Consider the following 19284-nt stretch of genomic DNA (forward strand, 5'->3'; position numbering starts at 1 on the left):
TAGGATATGGAAATTTTTGGAGGTAGGGGAATGTGCATTATTCTAGCTGCCACCCTGGCATATGTGTATCAGGAGTGGATTCAGATATGATCAAGCCATGTCCTACCTTCCATGATTTCATAGCCTATCCCAGGAAATGGACATGCAAACAAATACCTGTCATACAGTTTAATGAGTAGTAATAATAGAAGCATCTACATGGTCCACTGGTAAAGGAAGAGGTGCCAAATTTAACTTTGCTGAATCATAAACAATTTAAAAGAAAACCAGAGAATTTACTGAAATTTTGAAGAATGATAAAATTTCTGCAAAGATGTCCGGTGGATGGGGATTCAAGGAAAAGGTAAAAGTACAGGGCACAGGACAGTAGTGTGAGGAGCCTAGAGGTTGGAAGGTTGAGCAGAAGCAAGGATTGACAGTTCATTCGTGTTTATATTGTGTTTGATAAGAAACCATGTATAGTTTTTGAACAGTATAGGTATCATATGCAGGATGTGTGTTAGGAAGGTTATATTATACAGACAATGTAGAGGGGAGTTTATAGAGAATCTTACCTGGCATTGGGCACCTTACCAAGGAGATGATTAAAATCCTCCAGGAAAAAAGAATGGTACTGACCTAAACTGAGTCAGGGGCAGTGAGGATGGAGGGGGAGAGATGGATTTGAGAGCAATGGAAGGATTTGCTGAGTGATTGGATATAAAGCCTCAGGGGGAAAATGAGTCAAAGATCCCTTCTGGTTCCTGCCTGGGGTAACTAGTTAGATCGAAATAGCATTAACCAGGATAAGAGTTACAAGAGGGTAAGTAGTGAAGGAGAAAAAGAAAATTTCTTCATCCTGGATATAATGACTTAAAGTGCTTGTGGGAGGATGTTGAGAATCCATCTTTACAACAATGAAAGTGAAGAGATCTGGGCTATTTTGTTGATTTTAAGCTTAGAGAAAATCCCCCAAATTGTAATCTTAGTCCGGTTGAATGAAGAGGTTCTTTGGGAATGGGATGACATGTACAGAAGGGGTCTATGAACAAGGATGGGAAAGGAGACATGGCACAGAGCGCCATGAATAATGTTATGAGGGAGAAAGCCAACGAATGCACAAAAATGTTAAGGATAACTAAAGCACTTTATAATGTATATTTAGAACAAAGAGAAGGTATGTGAAAGGCAGGCTGTATATAATATTTAAAGATGACACTGAGAAAGCGAAGTTTACAGTGGTTTTTCTTCTTTCTTCAAGAGAATGATCCTCAAATTAAAAATGGGTATAACAAACATGGTAAAGAGGAAATTGGATCCAAGGAGATCCAAAGAGAGAGATACTTAAATAACATCTGTTTGTTTTAAATGTGTTCCTGTCTTTAGACTGAGATTAGGGGCTCCAGGATACCAAAATAATTTCCAGATGTTATCACAAGCGTCATTACTCATAATCTCTGAGTAGTTATTGTATTAGGCCATTATTGCATGGCTACAAAGAAACACCTGAGACTGGGCAATTTATAAAGAAAAGAGGCTTAATCGGCTCATGGTTCTGCAGGCTGTGCAGGAAGTATAGTGGCATCTGCTTCTGGGGAGGCTTTAGGAAGCTTCCAATCATGGCAGAAGGCAAAAGGGGAGCAGCCTCTCATGTGGCAAAAGCAGGAGCAAGAGAGAGAGAGAGAATGAGGTGCCACACAGTTTTAAACAGCCAGATCTCATGAGAAGTCACTCACTATGGCAAAGACAGCACCAAAGGGATGAAGCTTAAACATTCATGAGAAATCCTCCCCTATGATCGAGTTACCTACCACCAGGCCCCACCTCCAGTACTGGAGATTGCAATTCAACATGAGATTTGGTTGGGGACACATATTCAAACTATATCAGTTATGAACGGGTGAAGTGCCAGAAAACTGGTGTCTACATGGCAAGGATGCAATCATCAGGAGGTTACAGGTTGATAATCTTCTGCTTGACTCCTGGCAAATTCTAGAACGGATTACTCAATTTTTAGTGTTAAGAAGATGGTCACAAGAAGGGGTTAACAAAAACACATTAATAGGAATTCATTTCCTTTATATTTTCTTTTTTCAGGGAATAAAAGTTTAGGGAAAGCTAACAAATTGGAACAGGAACAAAATGAAATAAATATTTCAGTTTTGAAATAATAGACCCAAATCAACATACTGAAATGTACAGGGCCAAAGGTAAAATCTTATGCTTAGGTTTAAAAGAATCAAATCAACTATACCAGTTGGAAGATGTTGAGGATCCAGCGTTCTAACAGTTAAAGTTAAAAGTTCTAGGCTATTTGGTTAATTGTAAGTTTCAAGAGGATATCTCAAATTGTAACCTAGTATAGACATGTATCACCTTAAACAAGAAAAGTAACAGCTGTAGCTGTCCTGACAAAAGTCCCATTTTGAGTATTGAGTGGTCTTTTTTGTACTGTACTTAAAGGGGACAAAAACTAAAAGAAAGGAAATTTTCAGTATATGGAAATCATGTCAAATGATTAGAAGTTGAAGGAGCTAATTATAATGCTTAGGCCAAAAGAGACATATTATGTCTTTGAGTATTTGAAGACATAATATGGGGTTGGGCTCCTAATTATCTTTAGCTCTAGAAGCTGAAATTACTACAATGAGGTTGTAGGAGAGAAAAAATATCTGTTGCTCTACCTATCCTAGGTTCATGGCTGAGATCCCTGTAATAATAATAATTTATATATATATATTATATATATATTGATATGATAGATATATAATATGATATGTATATCAAGACAGATTAACAAGAGAAAAGCAGACAGATTTATTTACTATAATATTTACATGTCATGGGAACCTTCATAAGGAAATGAAGGCCCAAAGAAACAGTTAAACCTGAGTATACATTATAGCAGGTTTGATGGAGAATAGTGTTGGAGAAATACGATAGGGCAAAGAGTATGGTTTAATAATAACGTATTGGGAGAAGCTTGGAGAGGCCCCTGCATTCAGATTCTTCTGTGTCGTCCGTTCATCTTCAGAGATCAGACATCAGACTATGGTCCTTTTCTCAGAGTATAGGGAGGACACCTCTCGCACAAAGGTCTTATGAACTCCTTCAGGGCAAGAGGAGAAAATCCTTCGTAGGTTTTATGACCCACATGAGGGAAGAAGGATAGGAGGTCAGAGAGTCCATCTGCTTCTGCCATTTTTCAGTATGTCACGGTGCCATATTTTGGCATAGTGTACCCTGAACCCCATTATGGTATAGTTAAACACAACATTAAAATAACTTTAAAAAATAGATCTTCTAATAAAATTAATCAGCTGCCTGATGAGAAATATGGTTCTCAGTAGCAATCCTCAAATACAAACTAAGTGACACTTTGTTAGGGATATTGAAAAGGAAGTGCCAACATCAGGTAGGAGTTTGAAATACATCGTTTTTCCCTACATTTTAAACTGTGAATATCCGTTTTAATTAAGAAAAAAAACAAAGCCGGGAGTGGTGGCTTATGCCTATTGTAATCCCTGTACTTTGGGAGTTCGAGACGAGCCTGGCCAACATGGTGATACCCCATCTCTACTAAAAATGCAAAAATTAGCTGGGAGTGGTGGCAAGCGTCTGTAATCTCAGCTACTCGGGAGTCTGAGGAAGGAGAATAGCTTGAACCTAGGAGGCGGAGGTTGCAGCCAGCCAAAATTGTGCCATTGCACTCCAGCCTGGGCAACAAAAGCAAGACTCCGTTTCAAAATAAAAAAAAAAAAAAGAAAAACACCAAAGTCTCTGTATACTAATACTTCTAGTATCCATTACATAAGAAAATATATAGAGTAATAGTAAAAAAAATTTTTTGGGGGTCCAGAACTATTGTCATATAAGTATGCATTGAAATGATTCAAATATATTTTTATACTTTTACAAAAATAGAATTCTCAAGACATATTTATTCCTCAGAAAACACCTGCTGCTTCTTTGAATTCACAACTCTCTGAAATAACTTTGTATTCTCAAATGTTTCCAGGGTCCACATTGAAAACTGAACAAGATAATAAAATTATGATTCACTAGGCTTGCATAGGGCCTGAGAATCTGCATTTGAACAGACTCCAAGGTGGCGGATGCTGGAGATTAGCATCATATTTTGAGTGGCCAGCAAGTATCTTCTAGGTTTAAAGTCTGTTTTATTGTGTCGTATTTTTATCCAAAGCTAAAGCTGAAATTGTTTCCATTGATAATGTATAGCCTAGTCCCCTGGCCTACTCTGAATCCTAACTATACCATTTACTCAAGCTCTGTGATGTTGAAAACATTCCCTAAAATTTCTGGTTGCTTCATGAGATGGATATACAAGAATTAAATGAAATAATGTATGTACTGTGCTAAGAGTAGTACCTGACATACAACATTCATTCAAAAGTTATGGCTATTGATAATTTCAATGGCAATGTATGTAAAGGTGGTGATGAGAAATTAAATGGAATGAGAATACAGACATTTTCTCCCATAAAGCAATGTGTTTCCTGAGAAATTGCACTTTAAAAATAATAGAGTGTAGGGAAACAGACCACTCCAATTAACCCTTGTAATCAAAGCACTAAAAAACAAACAACAAAAAAGATGATTATGATGTTATGATGACGCATACCTGGAGAGTTAATTTAGATGGCCCAGGCAGACAGTTCAGCATTGTTAAAAGCTGCCTCAGTGGATATTAAAAATCAGCAACAGTGAATACAGTCAAAATATTGACAGTCCTTTAATTAGAGCAGCATAGGTGGATGTGGAGAAGTCTGCAATAGTAAGGCTTCCCTTAAGATGGGCAAAAGAGTGAGCAAGGTGAGATACCTGGAGTTCCCAGCCCTACAGTGTTGGCCTGGCCTCTTACATTCCTTCCAACATAATTGAAGAGACAGCTGAACAGATGCTTTTGTGTTTCCTCCTGAAGAAGGTAATTCTATTCTTGCTATTTTGCACCTTTCCTTGCCTGGGGGTGAGGAGACCAGGAATCAGAATCAAATATAAACCAACCTGACTCCTGCATTTCACCAACATCATTCCCCTTGACATTGCCAAACTACTATTTTTAGTTACCAACACTTGCACTGCAGCAGAACAGAATGTCCTGGGTTTTGTAGTCTACGTCTTATCTGGAAGGCACTGAGAAGGAACATTTCTTCTAACCCTCTTGGATTCTCTGATATCCAGATGAATAGAAGACGATCTAGGTTACCGTGGTAGAGAAAACTTTGCAAACTCTTGAGGAATAAAAGCAAAGGGGCAAAATAGCCAGAAGCAGAAAGTGTTGGTTAAATATCTCCCTTACATCCTCCATCTTACGGTGCTGTCCTCATAGGTGAAGACTGAGCTCAGTTATGAAGCATTTTCTCGTAGTTTAAACCTATTCCTAAGCCACGTCTCCTCATCCCACGATACAGCTTCTGTAGACGATAGCAATGTTAACTGGGCAAGCAAGCATCTTCAAAGAGAGCTGAGAGGATCAGGGGCAACTTTTTGGTTAGCGACCTCATTCCTTTGGGAAGAAATGGATAAAAAAAATCAAAGAGAGGCTGCAGTTCTTGGCCTGGTATTGGGGCTAACTGTAGCTTTGTGGCTCTGCCTTGATGTGTGTTTAAGCAGCAGCAGCCTGCAGTCTGGCACAAGGAGGATTTTTCCTCCACTTGTTTTATTCTAAATAGTTTTCAAAAGCTCCTGTGGAACACAGACTGTGGCTTTGATCTGGCCAACTTCTTCGGTACTGACATTCCCATGAAAAAACCCCAGCTCAGACCAGCTTCAGCCACTTCTAAATTCTCATTTAAATTCAAACTCCCCCTAATCTTAACAGGCGAGAGGTAGACGAAGAGCAAGAAAGCGAGATGCCTCGCATGTGTCCACACGGCCCTCAGATCAAATAGATGCACCTAGGCAGCAGGGAGGGTGTAGAGATCCCAGAAGAAAATAGCAAAATACTTGATGTGGGCTGTGTACCTCCTAGACCAGGGCTTCTGACTGACACTCGGTTCACATCAAACTGCAATGTATTTATGAAAGCTCCCTTTAAGATCTCTGAATGTTTTATGCCATATTTTTGGTTAAAATAGAAATAAAAGGCTTGATGTGGTGTGCAGTGTTTACAGAAAGAAGCATCATTTACTTGGGTTCGTTTTATGGGCATTCCTGAAAGTATATTGGTAGATTTTGCTTTTTCCACCTCTATCCCCACAGCCTCCTCCAAGTTTACAATCAAAGATTGTCCCTTGTTCTTGGTAATTTGAGGAATCTTACCAACCTTAAAAATGTAGGGAGATATTTGGAATTTATATGAACTGACAGAAGATTCACAGTTTTTCAAGGATATTGTGCAGGAAATATACAATCCCTTTTCTGCCTTTCCTCTCTTGCCCCAGGGAAGAGGGCCTGATCTCCCATTTGCCTTCTTTGGTGTACAATATGGTTACTTCTGGTTTTACATTGAGCCCTCCACCACCACCAGCAGCCCTTAACCCACTCCACTCTGAATTTGGTAATTTTTGATCACTCTGTATCCGCAGTAGAAGGCTTCTTAGCTAACCACTCGAGTAGAGTGACCTTGACTTATTCTGTGAACTCCGTTCTGGACTTATTCTGGAATAACTCAGGACTGGACTCAGCTCCAGAATTTCCTCTAGTCTAGGCTCACTGGTCTTTCCACCATGACTGGGGCTGACTTTCATCTACCTTCCAGCTACTTCGTGATTTGCTTTTGGAGGAATAATATGGGATAGACTTTCTTGGTCAAAAATCCGATTTCTCCAGGAGAAAAGTTGACAAAGCACAAACTAACAATAAATAGATTTTATCACTGATCTTTGAGATACGTCAAGGACATATTATGGTTTTTCTAAGTTGCCACTCATTTGATCCAAAATTCATAGCTAAGAAAATATGTATCATCCAGTGGTCTGGGAAAGGACGATTCTACAACCTATTATTTTCTGAAATTATTCTTTACTTTCTGCTTACATTCCCTCTGCCTTAGATAAGGACCTTATTCTTAATTACTAATAACCTCTTAATTAGTCCATTTACTGTCATTAGAAAATGATGTCAAAAATGTCAAAATAGGAGACCGATAAGGCCTCTCTTGCTCCACTGTTTAAAATATTTCACTGCCTATCCAGCACTTAACAGCAGTATTTCCTAAGGGACAGGAACCAGAGAGAAACTTCAGCAAGTTAATAAATGGCAAAATATGATTTAGAAAACTTAGGCAGTGAAACCCCCTCCTGGAGGCTTCAAAGGCATTCATTTGGAGCAGTGATGGCCTGAATAAACTAGTTCAATCCAGAATTCTCTTAATGTATTTAACCATGGAATTTCTTTTTCAAGTTTTGCCTATTCAATATCTATAGTACTAGTTTCCACAGAGACACATTGGGTAATGCTTTCTAGAATAAAAGCCAAGCTGCTTAACTGATAGCCCAGGACACATTGTGACGGGTTATTTTCAGTCTCCTTATTAGCCTGGCTTCCCACCCCTTGATGCCTTTCTCTATTACCTTCTACCTGAACAAGGCACACACCAGAGTGCTGTAGTCCTCTGTGCCTTTGCAGTTGCCCATTCCTTTGCCTAGAGTCATTTTCCTCCCCTTGCTTGCCTGGTAAACTGTTTTCCCCCATCTTTTCAAACCCAGAAGAGATGCCTCTCCCCAAGGAGGATTCTTCACTGACTCTTGTCCAATAAAGGGAATCACTGCCTTCATCATTCTACACTATGCTTTGTTCACCTCATTTGCATTTTGGTTGCACTCATTATACTGGTTTGTAACTGTGTTTGTGGGTCTAATGTGTTTCAAAATTTATGAGAGATTTCATGGAAGGAATCTGTGTAATGAGTTTTGGGTTATGCGTGGAACAGGGTAGGAGCTTAAATGATGTTTGTAGAGCAGGCGAATGGTCACATTTCATATGGTAGGAATATCATCTGGATTCTGAACTTCTGTTGGTGAAAATATCTTAGGTTAGATAACATATATACATCAAGAAAAAGGCAAAAATGTTCTCATAGGAAAATGAGATGTATAAGGTATGTGTATGTATATACATATAAATACATATATACACATATCTGTATATACATCTATAAATACATAATACATACATATATAGTTTCTGTGTATAAAACGACACACACAAATGCACACACACACAAACTTATGCTTATTCTCTCACAAAAATAATTTTCCCCAGCCATGAGACACTTCTATTTAATTAAAGATTATTAGGAAATACAGGAGGAGAAACTTTACCAAGGACACTGAAACACATAGGTGGTTATAGAAACAAAATCTTGATATTTTTATTCTTTACACATAACCTTCGCTTCTACAGTCTCATCCAAACAACACACCTGCAGCATCCTACACAGACTTCTATTTATCTACTTGGGCTGAGCTGACCCCACTGGAAATCGAACATTGCTGCAGGTTATTGATCCAGGCACATGGACACTGGCAAGGCTCCCTTTGTGTGAAATTTACAGAAGGGCCTGCTAGAGAGGGCGTTCTAAGTACAGAAGCATCCACGAGACTGCTGCTTCCCTCATAGGTCTGATAGAAATCTGTGGCCACTTCTATCTGGGCAAGGATATAGCACCACTGTGGTGCCTCACCGTGTATTGTGCTGAGCATGGCTCGGCTGTCCTGCTCACCCCTCTCATTCCTCTAGCTCCTCCATCTTGCTCTGACTCTTAATGTAATGTGACCAGTTAGTCATGACCTTCACATGCTGCACTGGTGCTCTGTTCTCCCTCTGCTCTGTCTCTCTGGCCTTAAGCTGTAGTGAACTCACTAAGCACGAGACTCCCCTTTAAAACATCTAACTGAAAGGAGTGTTGTTTGCTTTCTGGCCTTCAAACACCAAGGCACTGTTGTGCTCCTTAAAATTGTAAATTATGTCTGTTTAAGAAAATGTCAGTGTTTTTTAAAACAGAATAACAGTGCTGGAAAAGACTTGGCTGTGCAATTTGTTACCAAAGTTTCATGCAAGAAAAATGATGCATTCATCATTATGAGCACAGTCAAGGGTTCTAATGACTTGGGCACAATGCCTCTTCAGTTCTTTTAAGGAAAATGATGAACTTTTTTCTTTCTCCTCAGCAAGTTATCTGAGTAATGTAAAAGCTCATAAACTGAGATTCAGGGAGACACTGTCAATGAGGCACTATACTTAACAACAATTAAAACATAAGACACATCTTGTATAATTAAATTGATTTTTTTTTTTTGCCAGAAACAAGACCTTCTCAGGTAATGACTGCTTTGGTTGTCTAAAATTCTATGTATTGGGGCGGCGGCAAAGGAGATCTGTTGTTACATTTATACATCACTTCATGTGTCTTCAAAATCCAATTCCTAAATAGGCCAATAGGATGATTTTTGAGTAGGGAAGGGTAAATAGCTATGGATGATCAGTACAATCGATGTAGAGTCACTGCACTAGGAAACATATTATTTAGCTACTTAGAATTTCAGCTCTGCAAGTGGACTCGCAGGTTTAGGAAGGTGAGGGTGAAAGTGTTAGCAAATGGGGCCAGGCCTCTGATTTTGATGGTTTCTCTGGCCAGCTGGGACCTGGGCAAGGATCTTAACTTATCCGCGCGTTCTCCAGCGTCACACAAGCATGAAGTTGTCACATTTTGTGTGTGTCTGAAATATGTTAAGTTCTGTAAATCAAAATGCTTCACTTTTTATATTAAAAATTGCCTTTTAAGGATAAGTATAACACCACACCCTCAAAAAGCACAGTGTCTTTTTGACCCCTGGGTAATTGTATTAAACTGGAATATTTACCTGAATTTTCCTTACTTGGCCTCCATTCATGCTAAGCAGCTGTTGGAATGAATACAAAGGGACTTGCCTGACTTTCTAGTAATAAGCTTCATTTTTTTTTCCTCATGGCTCGAACACATTATTTAGTGGATTGAGTTTTACGTTTCCCTGCAGTGGGAGTGGCTGCTTTTCTGTTAAATATTACTGGGTTTTATTAAGAGATATTAAGAGAAACCCTTGCCATATGGCAATTTCAAAGAAAGAAGGAAGAAAAAAAGAGAGCGATGTTTGCTTTTATTTTTACCTGATGTTTGAAAAGCCAGAAGTAACCCAGAGGAGAGCAGGCCAGGGGTTTTGTGTCAGTGGGTGGAACATATTTGCTGTGAAATGTGATGGAATGTTTACCGAGCTATTTTCCTCAAAAATCAAAATGTTCCTGCTCTCATATCCAGTTTACACGGCAGTAGCCTTTTTAAAAATGTTGCCTCCGTGATGGGCGGGCAGGCTTCGTGTTGCTCTCTTTGGATGAAGTAATGGCTCAAGGTTGTGCCTGGCTACATTCACACTGTTGGGCAAAAGCACAGACAGATACGCTCCATTTCCAAGCATGTGGGAACTGAGTTCCATCTCTTTCCGGTATTTACTAAAGACATATCTAATGGATGGGAGGAAATCTAATCCTAACAGAATGTTTTTTTGCTGTCTAGGTTAACATGTGTGTTTCTATGCCTGATTCTCAACCTTGGGCCCTTACCTCTGCAATCACGTGGCCCTGGATAGATGAGGGAGGGTGGCATGTGAATAGAAACTGGACCAGGGAGACCACCAAGGAATGGTGTGCCCTCGAGCAAGGTCCTCATTCTCTTTGAGCCTCTAGATTCTGTTAGATGAAAGCAATGATACCATCTAACCTGATTAGGACAGTTATTTATTTGTAATAATTCTATGCATACAGAAAGAGATGGAATTTAATATAATAAAATCATAGCAGTGGTGATGTTAGTGGAGTGGGATTTTAGGAGAATCTGGTCTTCCATGTCTCTGGATTTTCTGTAATTTTCCCTACACACACATGCATACTCGCACACACTAGTGACAACAACAACATTAAAAGGCTTTTGGGCAGGTCTTCACAATGAATAATTCATATTATTTACTCTTCATAGGCACCAATAGTCTTCAGTCAAAAAAATAAAATACATATAAAATACATACAAAGTATATATACTCTATCATACTCCTTCATGGATTGTTTTGAAATTAAATGATTGAGCAAAAGTGCTTAATATCTTCTAGCTTATTTTATAGGTATTAATTTTATTTTGGAAATTATATTACCATTACTATATTGCTATCTGAAGAAACTAGTTTATCACAAACATACATATACACATATATTATATAATTTTTATAGTTATCATGTATCTCTCTCTATCTATCTATCATCTATCACCTATCTATCTATCTATCTATCTATCTATCTATCATCTATCTATCTCCAGTAATTTGAACATTATTTGGAGTATTACATTTTTATTCATTTAGTGAGGGAATGTTAGTTAAAACTTTATTTTGGAAATGTGAAGATGAACTGTTTTGGAGGCTAGTTTTAAAAATTAAAAAGTGTGTTTTTTTAAACAACAGCAACAAAAGATCAGATCTTTATGTTGTCTTAGTTACTACTGTAGTTTTAAAACTGCCATGTTTTCCAAGTCTGCGATTTTCTCTCTTTGAAATTCACTTTAGATATCTGAGTGCCTTTTTTTTTTTTTTTTTTTTTGACAGAGTCTCACTCTATTGCTCAGGTTGGAGTGCAGTGGTGCAGTCTCAGCTCCGTGCAGCCTCCACCTACCGGCTTCAAGTGATTCTCCTGCCTCAGCCTCCCGACTTTTTCTTTTTCTTTTTTTTTTTTTTTACAGTGGATCCTGCATTAGAAAACCACCAACTAATTGTAACTTTTAGTTATTTATAAAAAGATAACTTTGTCATTGTTCAATCTTATAAAACAATGAAACCAAGTATAAACTATTTTAAGTAAATTGCTTTTATGGGATTTCTCTTTTCAGAATTGACTGTGGCTCCATGGTTTGTTGTAATTAATTAAACCATGTTCATTTGGAGTTTTGATCAAATTAGCTAAATATATTTATTTTATTCTATATTTGACCAAAAGTTTGTTAGTATTAGCATAATCTAGATTTTAGAGACAGTAATAAAAACTGGTAAAAATACTAAGTGGGAAAGTGTACTGTTGTAGCTTATCAATGTTAGAGCTTGAAAATACCTAAAAAACTGAATGCAAACAAGTAAACAAACAGAAAGAAAAAGCAACAGCGCTAAATCCAGAGGTATGTGTACAAGCAGTATAAATTATCAGAAAAAACACTAGGTCAGGGTAAGGGGGGCATGAATTCCTATCCCAGCTTTGGAATTCCCGTGTGGATTTAGGTGAGCTGCCCCTAAGCCTCAGTGCCCTTTATTCATAAATAGATTTAATTGGGCCAAAACAGTTCTGTAGGAAGTACCAACAGAAGGGAGTGTATGTCCTGTGCACATTTAATTTTTGAACTATAGAAGCTCTATTTTTGTATGTTTTATATATTCCTGTCTTGTGTACAGTTCAGTTTGGAGTGAGGTAAGTGTTCTCTGTTTAAAAACTGTTAATGTATACATATTCCTCTCTAAGTAATCACTGAGACAGGCTGGCCTCCTCTAATACATGATTTAGGATACTCATCATGTAGAGAAATCCTCATATCTGGAACAATGTGGAGAATAAGAGTATGAATAGTGAAAATGATTCATTTAGTCAAATATTTGTTGGTATCTACTATATGATAGAAAACTGAGGTCATAAAACAGCAAATCTTAAAAGGAAGTTCTGGATTGGAATTAGGAAACCTAGAATTCAGTTGGGTCTAACCACCCTAGCCCTGTCACCTCAACAAGTCAAAGTTCTAGAGTTAGCTTATAATCTGATTTTCTGAACATATACCTTGTCAAATGTTGCTTTGGTTTCTAAATGCCCACCTACCCATTCCCTCTTATAGCACCCCAAATATACTAAAACTTCCTTCCTTTTGTTTTTTTCTGAGCCAGAGTCTCGCTCTTTTGCCCAGGCTAGAATGCGGTGGCGTGATTATGACTCACTGTCACCTTTGATCCTGGGCTCAAGCGATCCTCCCACCTTGGCCTCCCAAAGTGCTGGATTTTCAGGTGTGCACCACCAAGCCCGGCCTCAGACTTACTTCTGATAATGTAACTCTGACTATACTAATTCGATTTCATTACTCTATGATTTTAGGTTTTAGTTTTCTAAAAACTCCTTTCCAGCAAATTTTTTACCCCTCACTTGTGTTCGTTGTGTCTATCATTAAGGTATTATTGCTTTACTCCTAACATGGGAAGCTCTCAGCTCCTTTAAAACACAACTTTGGGAGGGAAATGCTTGCATCCACTTGCATCTACTTTTCCATGAATTACTCGGACAAGTATTTGTCCACGGCAGGAGGGATTGAGCATGGTGGGATGGATTTGCAGAGTGTCTATTAATAACAGTGATGAAGGGACGAAAAGGGAAAAAGAGACTGACAAGTGATGATCACAAAAAGAGAAAAGAGAAATTTCCAAGTAGAAATACAACACGTTTCCTGACCTTCACAGAGGAATTTAAGTTTATGTTGTTATAAAGCTCTGAAGATATTTCAATGACTATGATGGATAAAATGGAGCTCTTTAATCATACAGGTATGTAGCAGTTCATACTTAACATTAATATAGTATTATAGAGTATTATAAAAGTTGAAAGCCTGAGGTCATCTTTGCTAAATGATTTCTATGTCAATGAAAACTTAAATGTATAAGCCAAAAAGATTGCATGCATTGAACTATCATTCTTCTCACATTCTTGTATTTATAAAAACTTGTGCTAAAATTTCATTATCGCCAATGTTTCTATCCTAATAAAAGAAAAATAACTCACACTAGAAAGATACCCATGCCAGTCAGTGGGCCGGAATACACTATGCAATTTCAGGTCTCTAAGACCACAGATCAAAATAAATTACCCCCATTAAGGCAGACAACGGCAGGAGGACCTGACCTGGCCCGTGGTCCTATCCACTCCCTTTTCTGTAGGTTTTTGTTCATTCTAAATATAAGTGATCAGTTCTTACAAGTTTATATTCAAATAAGGGTTCAGAAGTAAATAAATACATCTATTCATTCAGTCAAGTAAAGTAATCCAATTTTCCTAGTGTATGCACATGTGTTAGTGGTTTGCTAATATATATATATATATATATTTTTTTTTTTCTTTTTTAGAAATACATGTGCTGTGGCTTCAAGGGTGGAAAATTTTACACACTTATATAAGTGAGGAGATTTACTTGTAACCCTTTTGCATATGTTTTGGAGAAAACCTCTTTAAGAAAATAAATATTGCTGTAGCACCTAGAAATACATATAAAATACTGTGTTTAAATATCTCTCTTCCAGACCCTCCAAAGAGTAGTATCAGGCCAATGGTTCTTTTGGTCCCTCGTCTTGGCACTGTGTTTATTCTAAAACATATTCTAGAAAACACCAAGTAGGTATGCCAGTTATGACCTTCCAAATACATTCCACTTCTCAGCATGCTAGAATATATTTAAAACAGATTATATTTTCCTTCTGTGTTTCAGTTTTCACAGTTAATAAGACAGGCATTTCCATGGCTGACTTGCCATTTTCATGGATAGCAAATATTCTGATTAGTATTCCAGATGCCAAGTTTACCAGATTTTATTCAGAATAGAAAATGTCATAGAAATTAAAGGTTTTGCCTCTCACTGTTTATAGCTAAAACATCAAAATAATAATATATAGCTAATATTCATGATTGTTCTGCATTTGATCTTAGCCAAAAGGCCGAGAAGCGATCATGATTGTTCTGGTAGCTGCTGTTTCTAATGAAATATCCCTTGAACCAGTGTGCCTTGAAAAATATTCATGTGATGTAGAAGCTGCTGAGTTTAAAAAATATCTCCTAGCACTAATCTTATATTTAAAACTGTAAAATAAAATCTTGCTTTGGATCAGAGAGATGACAAGGAGATTTGGAACAATGACTCTCCTGTCATTTCAGTCCTTACGACCTAAACTTCTTTGCTATTCTATCATATACAACTAACCTTTTAATACCCTCTCTAAGTGGGAAATAGTTGAAGGTAATGTTGTGTAGGTTGCTGGTAAGTTTTTCCAACTATTCTTGGGAAACTAACATAATGAGTTGTGTTTCAGTACAAGATCTACCATAACTTCCTAACCTCTTTTTTTCACAGGGAAAATGGACCCAGTGTTTCAAAAAAAAAAAAAAAAAAAAAGGAAGTTCGGGCATTTTTTTCCCTCATTTTGACTCATCATATGTTTTATGATGTTATGATATTAAACATGGTGTTGTAATAAATAGGATCAATAAAAGTCAATAAGTGATTGGAAGGGAAATGGAGGAAAATGTAGATGTTATGTGGCAGTGATGATGGAAATAGATATTTCCAAGTGGGATGATAGTGCAACTTGTGGGTCACATGAATTGTCATAATTTCCAAAGATCAGCCAAAACTATAAAAGTGATCCTTTTGAATTTTAAATATTGTGTTCTTCATAAAATGTGGGATAATTTCACTGTTACATGGGCTGACAGGTTTATTTATTAAGTCTAGAAGTTTTATTCTTAATTAGCTTAATAATAACATTTTGGGTTGAATGCACTATAAACTTTTTTGAGAGCACCTGCAACTGGAGGAATAACCTGAAATTACATTGATAATGGGTGTGAAAATTGAGCTATTTTTCAGATCTGATGAATTTTTCTTTCTTTATTGAGAATTTTCTAGAAAGAAATATATTTCACTCAGTCTGGCATACAATAGCTTGCACAATTTTCCTGTCTCATATTCAAGGTCAGTTTGATAGAGGATGTGAGAATGCATAGCTGATTGGCCAGCTATACTGCCACCCAGTTAATGTTTAACAATGGGTGCTGGCTTTAGCAGTCTTCATGGGTATTGTTCTGTCTGTATCCTTATCTCAGGCTGGTTTATAGTTAGAAGAGTCTCTAAAACTTTTTGAGAATAATTTATTCATGATCTCTGGTGGCTATAATTTCAGTTTAAATCCAGAGCAAAGAATCAGCATGATGCTATCTTCTTTCTCTAGAAGTTCAATAAATTGAAGAGAAAGTAAATTGCCATTAGCAAGGAAATTCACATTTAAAAAAAAAATGCATGTCTGTTAGAATCCAGTGGCCCAATATGCCTTCAAAAAGTAAGAACTCTCTTCTTAAAGGCAGAATCAGGTTCATGACCTAAGAATCTGCCTTCTTATACTACATTAAAGAGAAGAAAGAAAAGAAGGAAGGAAAAAGGAAAGAATTTTATCAGGCCAAGAATTTCCTTCTTCTTTCCTTCCTTCTCTTTAATGTAGTACAAGAAGGCAGATTCTTAGGAAAGACCAAAAGAAAAACTGAAAGAAGGAAGGAAAGAATGAAGAAAAAAGGAAGAAATAAAGGCAGAGAATAATTAAGAATAAGCTACTTTCTGAAAGTTATCCAAGTAAGTTAATTATAAAAGCAAAATAAATGTCCAGATCTAGTCACATTTACACAAATTAGCATTAAGTTCTTTGTCAGTTGTCATTCATTCATTCTTCTAGGCTTGTGCTAAGAGCTGGAAAAATGATAGAAAAGACTTACCGTATAAGGCAATGGTTTAAAACCATGGGAGAAGCTCTACCCTTGAATACTTGACTGTCAGCAAAGTGACCTCCACAAAGTGCCATCCAATTTCCATTCCCCTTCCAGCTTCTTTGATGTTTCCAGGAACTGACAGAATATGCCTTCTGCATTTAATATTTATAAATTGGTTAAATGTGTCAGGCTTTGGTCTAAGCCATATAACATAGGACAAAGAATGAAAGAGGTTAGTCAGATCAGAGAGAAAAGCAAAGAGAGAAAGGGTGTCAACAGAGCTGTAGTTATTTTCTGTAACCAACTGGCCCTCGAAAACAACTGACATCCTTAGTCAGATGCTAAGCATGTGATGTGGAATGGCCATGGCTGGCACCCTTCACAGAGGATTGTGCGTCTCCACTGTGCAGGTGTTTCTGCTCCTGGAGGCCTGCCAACCAGCAACCTGATTCTCTGAAGGGATCATACACAGTTGCCTCTTAGTTAAAACGGGACACTTATGCAAACACAGGATCCACTGTTGTTAAATTGAGTTGCTCTTGTTACCTTTCATTCGCTGGTTGTAAATGAGAGAAGCAGATGCTGGCAATGCAGGCTTTACAATTCTTGTTTTTCTACTCATTTAAATTGGCACCCACAGCTTCTACATAGAGACTACACAGCTTTGAAACGATGCATGAAATGGAAAAAAATGGGAACAATTTTTGCCCTGAATGCCCAGGTCACAGAAATTACAGATGCAGATTCACACAGCAAATGGTGCTAAGTCTCCATTTAGTTTCAGCAAAGATTTAAGCTGACTGTAGTTGGTTGTACCAATAAGCAGATAACTGAGTCAAAGGAGAGTAGGGTCTTAGGTGTGTCCCCTTCTTTGACACCATCTCATATGAATCTTCTGAAGTCCTCTCCTTTCTTCCTATACCATCTACCAGTTTGTACTTCTCTATCACATTTCTTCCTGATTTTTGCTTTCCTTTTTGCTATGTGCCCTCTCCAAATATTCAAAACTTTATTTTCCTGCACTCTTTTCTTCCCTTCTATTTTATTTTACCTTGAAAGCCCCTTACACATAGCAACTTCTCAGAAAGCATATTAAAGGGAGGCAGAATAAGAATGGGGTCATAGGGTTTAAGTATTTATTAAAAATAGAGACATATTCAAGAAGCAAAGCCACCAAATGACCCCTTTCTGTAGGTGCCAGTCCATGTATTCTAAAGAAACAAAAGCTATGCTATGTCACTAAAGTTATGACTATCAACCAATTGTTTGCTGGAAGTACTTAGGTTAGGATAGGTCACTTTGCTAAGCAATGTACGCTTGTCTGTGAATACCCATAAAACTGGATGGGGTTACTTCCCAGCTTTCTAGCTCTCACTCCAGACATTCACTCTCAGTCAAAGAAGGAGATCAAATACAAGAGTAGAAGTTGTACTGGGAGTATAACAATGAAATTTATTTGAAATAAAGCAAGATCTGAATTCACACTGAATTTTAAAAGTTCTGATTCTCAGCAATCTATTCAGATATATAAATGAGGCTGAGCAGGCTTCCCTTTCTTTGTGGATTGTTACTTGATCTTTGAGAATTTATGGGGTTTCCAGGAAAGGTATAAGATTTGACATCAGGATACTGGCCTTACTGTTCCAGCTGAGGCATCTACCAGTTGCATGAATTATCTACGTTATTTTGCTTCTCTAAGCCTCAGGTTTTATTTCTATTTTTCTTTTTCATAGTGACAAAATTGGAATAAATTCCTTTTGAGAATTGAGTGAGTCAAATGAGATGAAATGTGTTCAAGACCTTTTACAATTAAGCAACTGTGAATAGAGAAGACTATCATCTATTCTACGACAGTAGCCATTACTACAATTTCAGATGGCTAAACTGTAAGAGATTCTTTTAACTTCTTTAGAAATCACCATATTGGCATATACCAAATATTTTCAAAGTGAGAACCTGAGATGAGTATGAAGAGTCGGTTTCGCCTGGTGACTAGAAGCACGAACTTTGTAGCCAGACTGAGTTTAAATCCCAACTTGGCTAATTTGATGTTTTTCCCCCATTGGTGAAATGTGGATAATAATACTGCCTACAACATAAGAATGATATGAAGATTCTGTGACGCATAATGATACGTGCCTCATGTGGTGTGCTCCATAACATTTACTGAATTAAGAGAAATAAAGTAAGATAAACTGTGACCTGCTCCAGGATTTTATTTGCACAACTACTGTCGTTGATAGTCCAATCAAGTGTCGAAGGCTACAAATATCATTTGATTTTAGAACTTTTACACAGAAATCAGCACTACAAGTTTCTTATGCTGCTGATAATATTTGAATCCTTTCTATTTTTACCTTCTCTACCCTAACAAACCGCTTCCCATAATTCATTTTTATTGGCAATCAAACAAGTGCTGCTCTAATGGCATGTAGAATTTAATCAATTAATGGAGTTCAATAGGCCATTTCCAGTTGCAATATTTTGAGAGGTTAATTTTGCAAACACCTGAATACTTTGAAAGATTATAGAACAGCCTGAAATTACTGAGTACATGCCTAATCTCAGTGGGCTGAAAAGAGAGGGATCAATATATAAGTGAAACCTTTTCTCTACCAAATGTCCTTGGACAAGTTGCTAATTCCCTACTGAAGCAGGGTCTTTATCTTAAATATACATTGCCAGGTTGTTTTAAAAAATGATTGTTCTGAAAAATTGTTTGTGCCCTGGCTATATTTATCATGTATGCTAGCTTCCTTCTTTACCGTGCCT

At 37.4% G+C, this 19284-nt stretch overlaps 1 long non-coding RNA gene across 1 annotated transcript in view; it reads right to left on the minus strand.

The window, feature by feature from the left end:
- Window positions 1–16762, minus strand: part of LOC101176245 — a 64158-nt gene extending 47396 nt beyond the window's left edge. Inside the window, exon 1 of the long non-coding RNA XR_178648.3 lies at window positions 16559–16762. This is a non-coding gene — a long non-coding RNA (uncharacterized LOC101176245). The remainder of the gene's footprint in view (window positions 1–16558) is intronic.
- Between the last annotated feature and the right edge of the window lie 2522 nt (window positions 16763–19284).

The sequence above is a fragment of the Nomascus leucogenys genome, chromosome 8 (assembly GCF_006542625.1).
Source record: "Nomascus leucogenys isolate Asia chromosome 8, Asia_NLE_v1, whole genome shotgun sequence".
NCBI classification, from domain to species: domain Eukaryota; kingdom Metazoa; phylum Chordata; class Mammalia; order Primates; family Hylobatidae; genus Nomascus; species Nomascus leucogenys.